The sequence below is a fragment of the Neophocaena asiaeorientalis genome, unplaced genomic scaffold (genome assembly GCF_003031525.2).
Source record: "Neophocaena asiaeorientalis asiaeorientalis breed wild unplaced genomic scaffold, Neophocaena_asiaeorientalis_V1.1 scaffold59, whole genome shotgun sequence".
Classification (NCBI taxonomy): Eukaryota; Metazoa; Chordata; class Mammalia; order Artiodactyla; family Phocoenidae; genus Neophocaena; species Neophocaena asiaeorientalis.
This window is the reverse complement of record NW_020174268.1, coordinates 18,068,852-18,076,791: the sequence shown is the minus strand read 5'-3', so window position 1 is coordinate 18,076,791 and position 7,940 is coordinate 18,068,852.

The window sequence follows — 7,940 nt, the reverse complement described above, 5'->3', positions numbered from 1 at the left end:
TGAACGTCCATTTCTTTATCTGTCAGGTGGTCATTAACAGCCTTACCGGATCATTGTGATGAAACCCTCGAGGTGTGCATACAGCACATCCCCGGGGCAAAGGAGGGACAGTACATTCCCCCCAGCAAGCCCACCAGGAACACATCTGAAGATGAATGAGCTGGATTTACTACTTCTTGTAACGGGGAGGAATGCATTCACAGGGAACCACGGGATCAAAAGCTATATTTTCCAGGGCAGAGGTCTCCAGGAGAATTTTGAAATTTTATGTTTTCAGTTTAATGACCTAGAGATTTTAACGTAAGCATATTCTGAATTGTCTTATAATCAAGTACCGGCACTTGATGTCACCTGTATTTGTATTTCCACTTATGATCACATTGGCTCCAAGTAGAAGTACTTTAGCAATGTCAGAGAAAAGAGGTGGACTAAATATATAAACGATACACCCAAGCTAAATGAAGACCAAGGATGTCATATCATGTTCAAAACATTTTCATAGTATTCCAGTAAAAAGTGTGGGAGAATTGAGTTACCACCTGACACATGAATAGACATACTGATCTCAAAAGAACCTGTGCTGTACCAGGCAGTGCCATATTCAAGTGGCAAAACCAAAACAGAATATAGTAGCTACTAGATTTTGTTAGTTTCAAGAAGAGATGGCTTTTAAGCTTCTGATAAAATCAGCAAAGTAAGATGTGGTGAAAAGATCTTAGTTACACTAAGCAATGACTGCTAAGTAGGTGATTGTCAATACTGTGCTCATAAGAGTTTAATCATACAACTCCAAGGACAAGTTGTTGAAAGACAATATAATCTGATCATACGACCTTGGTCAATAATATGCCAAAACAGACCTGGATAGGTCTTATCTACCTGAGAAATTCATAACCTAACTTCAATGCTTGTCTTTCTTGACCTCTGTTGCCTTGGATGCCATTGAACAAATTCCTCCTTCTTGAAATATTATCTCTCTCTGGGTTCCATGACACAACTCGATCTTTCTGTCACCCTGAGAACGCCTTAGCTTCCTCAGTGGGCTTGCTTCTCCAAGGGTACTGTTTCTCAGGTTCCGTCCCAGCTCCTCTTCTGCCCTGTCAGTCACATCCACACTTGTGATCAACCACCAGTATACCCATCACTCCCAAATCTCAAGCTCACCCAGTTCTCTTGAACTTGACACCCAGAGCTTCCACCCGAGTATTTTAAAAAAACACTGCACACCTTAAAGTGTCCAAAACATATAGCATCTTCCTTATAAATCCAATTCCCTCCTGAAATCCCTGTTTCAACTAATGACATCACCTGTCCAGTCAGCAAAGTCAGAGACCTGGGAATCACAACTGGCTTTTTTTTGGCTGCGTTGGGTCTTCGTTGCTGCGTGCCGGCTTTCTCTAGTTGCGGAGAGCAGGGGCTACTCTTCGTCGCGGTGCGCGGGCTTCTCCTTGTGGTGGCTTCTCTTGTGGTGGAGCACAGGCTCTAGGCACGCGGGCTTCAAGAGTTGTGGCACACGGGCTTAGTAGTTGTGGCTCGCGGGCTCTAGAGCGCAGCCTCAGTAGTTGTGGTGCATGGGATTAGTAGCTGTGGTGAACCTGTGGCATGTGAGATCTTCCTGGACCAGGGCTCAAACCCGTGTCCCCTGCATTGGCAGGCAGATTCTTAACCACTGTGCCACCAGGGAAGTCCTGTACCTGGCTTTTTGATCACCAAATGCTGTAGCTTTTATGTCATAAATATAACTGGTATGATTTATACCTCTTTTAGGTGTGTGGCTATAAGGCAAGTGGGCCCCTGGATCCAGAGCATTTGGGCTGAGTGGCAATTTTTCGGCTTGTCCGAGGTTGGGGCTTTGTCTCGCCATCAGCCCACTGGTGAATGGAATCTGAAGGTTGCTGGGGAGGAGGTGGGCAAATCTGCAAAAAGCCCAAGGATTTCCCCGGTAAATCAGAAATTCTGACTCTTCCCCTTTGGGGTTTCAAGTTATTCTAACACTTGTGATGTGTTGGGACAGTCCTAGTAAGCCGAGTGGTGAGAAATGTACCATAATGGCCCGCAAGAAGGTGTCCGCCACGCTGCTGGTGCTGTTGCTGCTGGGGGTGCAGTAAAAGAGCGGGGCTGGTACGGCAGGCCCAGCACCAGAGCCTTTCCTGTCTCAGGGGAAGGCAGGTCAGGAGCAGGGGAGTGATGCTGCACCCTGTCCTCATCTGCCGCCCTGGGCCTTGGGGTTCCTTAAGAGAAATAACTGATTTTCTGTAAATAAAACTGTCTCTACAGCTGTACTGGGAACCCAGTCTCCAATAGTGTGGGGTAACCGTTGCTAGCCTGGGTTCTCCTCCCTCCCTGCGATCTGTGCCGCACTGTCTCAGTGGGTAGACTTTGAACCCTTACACCCGAGAGCCGGACTTCCTGTTTTCTGTGTCAGCCTCACCAGAGCAGCAGTTGGAAGCTTACGCAGTCACACCAGACTTCTCAATTTCTTTTCTCCACAACAGAAATACTAAACCAGACTGACTCACCTGGATGAAGTAAGCACCTTGAGGGGGTCTTAATTTGCAAGGAGGGGAAAACTCAGAGAATGATGAATGGACTACTGTCAGTCAGGATGGAAGCTCAAATTTGATTTATTTGTGTAGCAACTTAAACGTGGCTTCATTTTCCACCACAGCAGGTGACATAGGATATATGTGAAAGCTCCTAGAACAGGGCCTGACACTTGGTGGGTATTCAGTAATCTTTGGATTGGAAGCTAAATCTTGCTTAATTAGACACACGTACTACTGTGTTTGAGAAGTTACGGAGAAGAACCTGACCTCTGCTTCAATTTGGCCTTTCCTTTTTTGATCCCACAGAGCGATCACTTTCCTCCTTAAGAGGAGTCAGTCCCCTTTTTACTGGGCTATGGGAGTAGGGAAGGATTTAAAGTCAGCAGAGTACGTGAAATTCAGGCACAAGTGACTCCATAATATAGGCCACGTTTAGAGGGTTAGTCCTCTGCCTTCCATCCCCAGCTCCTTAGAAAGGCCATTAAACTATATTTTTACAGAATATTTAGTTACATGGAAAAATTTCCATGCTATGACAGTAAAAAAAAAAAAAAAGGAAATAAAAAGTATATCGTATATCCCAATTTTGTTAAAAATCCATACTTTTTTGTTAAAAATACAAAAAAAGTATACATATGAATGTGTAGAAAAAAGGCCATAAAGTAATGTACCAAATTTTAATAACAATTATCTCTGAGTGGTCGGATTACTAACAATTTTTGTGTTATTAAATACCATAGACAGTATAATTTTCTGTATTCGCCACATTTTCAGCAATAAACACGTATTAATTTATAATCAGAAAAAAGTTTATTTAAAAAGAAATGAGAAAAGGAATTGATAAAACAATTTCTTGTAAAATCATTATATTTGTTACAAAGCTTTAGGAAAAAAGCCCCAAAGGTTGATTCTTTTCCAAGTGGTTCTACAAGCTTTAAAGTTGAATCAGCAACCACATGGCAAACTGACATTCTTGGACTGTGACAGGTGGCCTGAGATAAGACAGGGTGGATGCCAACGGCTGAAGGGGAATCAAGAGTCCTTTATCTAGAAAAGTTACTTAAGAATGGAGAAAGAACTGTTCTGAAATGGAGGGAGAACCAGGGTGAACTTTTGGGCAGCCTGGATCAACCTATTTAAAACCAGACTCACAAAACAGGGAGACTCATAGAGCATAGAAACCCTCTAGTCGGGGCCCCTAACTTTACCCGTAAGAAAACCAAAACCAAAGGGAGTTGCTGTGTTATTCTTCATGGAACGTAGTTGCCGTTTTATAGTCCTGTGCTCACAGAGATACGGAAAGGACCCTGCTTGGAATCCAGGCCCTGCTGCCGCCCATCTTTCCTCCTTCGTTTTCCTGACAGAAAATGAGTGGAGTTTTTAAGAAGGAGTTTAAGAAGGCAGTTTGGAAATTTAAGAAGAAGATTTTATAAAGGAGAAGCTCTGTGGTACGCAAGTGCCCTGGGAAGGTAAAATGTATTCTGTTATCTTTCCACTCAGCACCTGCTCCCACAATTACCCAGTTTTTACTGCCGTGTCCTCCAGGCCACTGCACTCTCCAAGGTTATGAAAACAGGGCAGTCACGCCACCTTCTCTATGACACTGATGGGGAGCCGTGCCCGCGGGTATTTTTAAATGAAAGGAAATATAACTTGTGCTGTCAGCATTCACATCAGTCCCGACCAGATGGATTATTGTTTATTTCTCGTGTAACTCTGATCATAGATTTCTAATGCTCTGCAGAAAACCCTGAGGTTAAGGGGAAAAAGTAGGGCAAGAGAATTACCCTTGATACTGAGAAAAGAGAGGGGAAGAGGGAATAGGAAAAAAAGACAGAACACTAAGAGGGGAAAGTGTTATCACTTCACCTCTCTCCCCGCACTCCCTGGAGTATATAAGAGGGTCAATCCAATCATTGCTTCCTGGCAAGTGCCTCGCTCCTGTGATAGGCAGGATAGCGCCCCTGCTAAAGAGACCCATGTCCTACTCACTGGCACCTGAGAATAAATTACCTTGCATGGCCACAGGGACATTTCAGGTATGTGGAGTTTCTGGATGGACCCAATGTAATCACAAGGGTCCTTACAAGTGAAAGAGGGAGGAAGGAGAGTGACAACCAGAGAAGTATTTGACCATGCTACACTTCTTGCTTTGCATACAGAGAAAGGATCCATGAACAAAGGAAGGGAGGTGGCATCTAGAAGCTGGAAAAGACAAGGAGACAGATTATTCCCCTAAAGGCTCCAGGAGGAGTGCAACCCTGCTAGCACCTGGGTTTTAGCCCAGTGAGACCCATTCCAGACTTCTGACCTCTAGAGCTTAAGTGAATAAATTTGTGTTGTTTCAAAAAAGAAAGAAAAAAGAATACCTTCAGGTAATCAGAACAGGTAATCTATAGGTATTCAGGACAAAACTAAGCGGAACTCCTTATTAATGAGCTTTTTTGCTTGTTAGCCTTTCATTTTGCTCCCTAAATATCTGCTCCCCACTGTATTCCTTCTCCCACTGTGTTCCACTCTCACCCCATCCAGACCCCGGTTTCATCCTGGACTTCTCCGTCTAGTGCATTCGCTCCACAAGTGCTCGTTCAGACCTGATCATTCTACTTTATTCAGTCAACAGCAGCGTATGGAGGGACTGCTTTCAGCTCCAACGTGTAAAGAACTTGGGAGTCATCACTCTCATCCTTAGAGCAAAAAGAGCTGAAGGAGCTGAAAATCAGTGCTTTATCTTGCGCCCTTCAGAGCCTGAGGTCACAGGGTACAGCTACATCCCGTGATCTGGAGGGACAGGCAAAGCCAGAGTCACAGCTGAGGTCTCCTTAGCTGGACAGAAGGCGCTAGAGACACATGCTGGCAGGAACATTTAATGGCAATTTTGATAAGTTCCTGGAGGCTGAGCGTGGAGTAGCCCGAGAGTAAGAGACTCCTGGGATCTGTCACCTAAGGGGGGCTCCATGCTTTTTTTGTCTACAGGACCCCCCACTAGGTTCTCTTGCTGAAGAGCCCAGAATGATTTCCTTATGTCTGGCAGAGGGAGGGGAAGATTTTGAAATATGCCTAGAGCATCCTCATAACAAAGGCCTACTCTGTCAGGGAAAAGACCTGTCCCACCTGGGGACGGGCATTTCCCTGACTCTAGCCCCCTCTAGCCTTCCTATCTCACCTAAGGGAGGAGAAACAAAGCTAATAAATACTTGTGCAGGTCACAGCCCAAGGACATGGGTCCACTGAAAGACTGCTATTTAATCCCAAGATTATATAAGAATGCTTCCCCTCCGCCCACACCTGGCCACCAGCAACAGAGCTCCAGTAAAGAAGAGTGGGTTACAGCTTGAAGAGCCGACTCTATTTACTGTGAAGCCTCTGGCACCCGCAGCTACAAAAGGTTAAACACAGCCTAAAACCCCAGCCAGACTGATAGCAAAGCTCAGGCTAGCGGCCTATTTAGCTCAGTTCCTATAACGTGACACATCATGTCCAACTTTCAACAAAAAGTTGCAAGGCGTTTTAAAAGGCAAGCAAAAACACAATCTGAAAAGCATCAGAAGCAGACTCGGCAGATAGGGCAGAGATCTGGGCATTATGGACAGACCATTTCAAATAGCTATGATTAATATTTTAAGAGTTCTTTTGGAAAAAGCAGACAACTAGCAAGAACAGATGGGTAATGTAAGCAGCAAGATGGAAACTTCAAGAGAGCATCAAAAAGAAATGCTAGAAATCAAAAACAAAGATCCTGCAAGCCGAGTGATGCGGCCAAAAAACAAACAAAAGAACCAAACCCCAAAAACCACTATAACAGAAATGAAGAATGTCTTTCGTGGGCTCAAGAGTAGATTGGACACAGCCGAGGAGAGAACCAGTGTGGGAGCTTCTTTGCCCTGCTGCTAAAACAAAATCAATCTCTAATATAAAACTGGCTGCTTTCTCTCTACTTCAGGGGTTACATGTTGCTATTAGGATAAAGTCCAGATTCCTAAGTGAGACCTACAGCACTGACCTCTACCTACTTCTATAGCTTCAACTTTTACCACTCCCCACCCAGAATGTTACGTACAGACACACTAAACTCTGGTTTAGTAACTTAATGTCCTGATGTGCTAAGTTCCCTCCTCTTAATGGAATGTCCCTCCCCTTTCCCTTCCTGCTTTTGCCATCCAGTTTATCCCTTAAGACACAATTCAGGGAGCAGTGGCCACAGGACGCCTCCCACCCTTCCCTAACATGTGAGTTTGGTGCCTTCTCTCTCAATCGTAGCAATTACACTCTGTAGCATAATCAACTGTTTTCTTGACTCTTCGGCCCTGGACTAGGCTGTGGGTTTTTAAAGGGTAAGGGCCATGTCTTAATAGGCCATGTATTCCAAGCACCTAGTACTTTGGCATAAAAGACAACCAGTGAATGTTAGACGGATGAGTGAATAAACGAATGAATGCAGAAGGCTCATGGGAGGAAAGAAATGGGTAAATAAAACCAAACTAAACAGGCATTTGAGTCAAAAACCAATTTCTAGTGTGTATTAGTCGGCATTCTTGGTTACAAATAACAGAAATTGACTCTGGTTCATTTAAGAGAGCAGTTTTCTGGAAGGGCATTAGGTAGTTCACAGAATCAACAGGAAGTCCAGGGAGTCATAGAAAGGAAAGACAAAGTGAAGAAGTTGCCACAGGACTGGTCACGGGGATGGGTCCTGGTCCCAGGACACTGGCTGCAGTCCTGTTCTGTTGACTCCGCCGCTGTGAGAATCTCAGGGTGATAACTCAGTCGCTCTTCAAGGTTCAGAGTTTCAGAGGGAGACTCTAACTCGCCACGCTTGGGTGAGGCGTCTGTGGTGTAGTTGCCGGGGATGGGAAAGGGGAATAGCTTCTCTTCAACTTCCCAAACAGGAGTGCCGTTCACATGCTCAGTAGCCGAGATGACAAAGACCTGTGGTTTCCCAGGGCTGCCGTGACAGAGGGCTACAAACTGGGAGACTGAGAACAACAGAAATTTATTTCCTCACAGTTCTAGAGGCCATAAGTCTGCAATCAAGGTGTGGGCAGGGCTGGTTCCTTCTGCGGAAGGCCTCTCTCTTAGCTCCTGGTGGCCCTGGCCGTCCTCGGCATCCTCTGACGGACAGCCGCCTCACTGCCATCTCGGCCTCCGTCAGCCAGTGCACTCTCCCTGTGTCTCTGGGTCTCTGTCTCCTCTTCTTACAAGGACACAAGTCACATTGGATTAAGGGCCATCTACTCCAGTATGACCTCATCTTAACGAATTACGCCTTCAACGACACTATTTCCAAACAAGGTTTGGGGACACAATTCAACCTAGAACTCCCCGTATCTTCTACATTGGTGACTTCCTTCTATTCCATGGGATACCAAGGGCAGGGAAGTGGGGTTCTGTCCC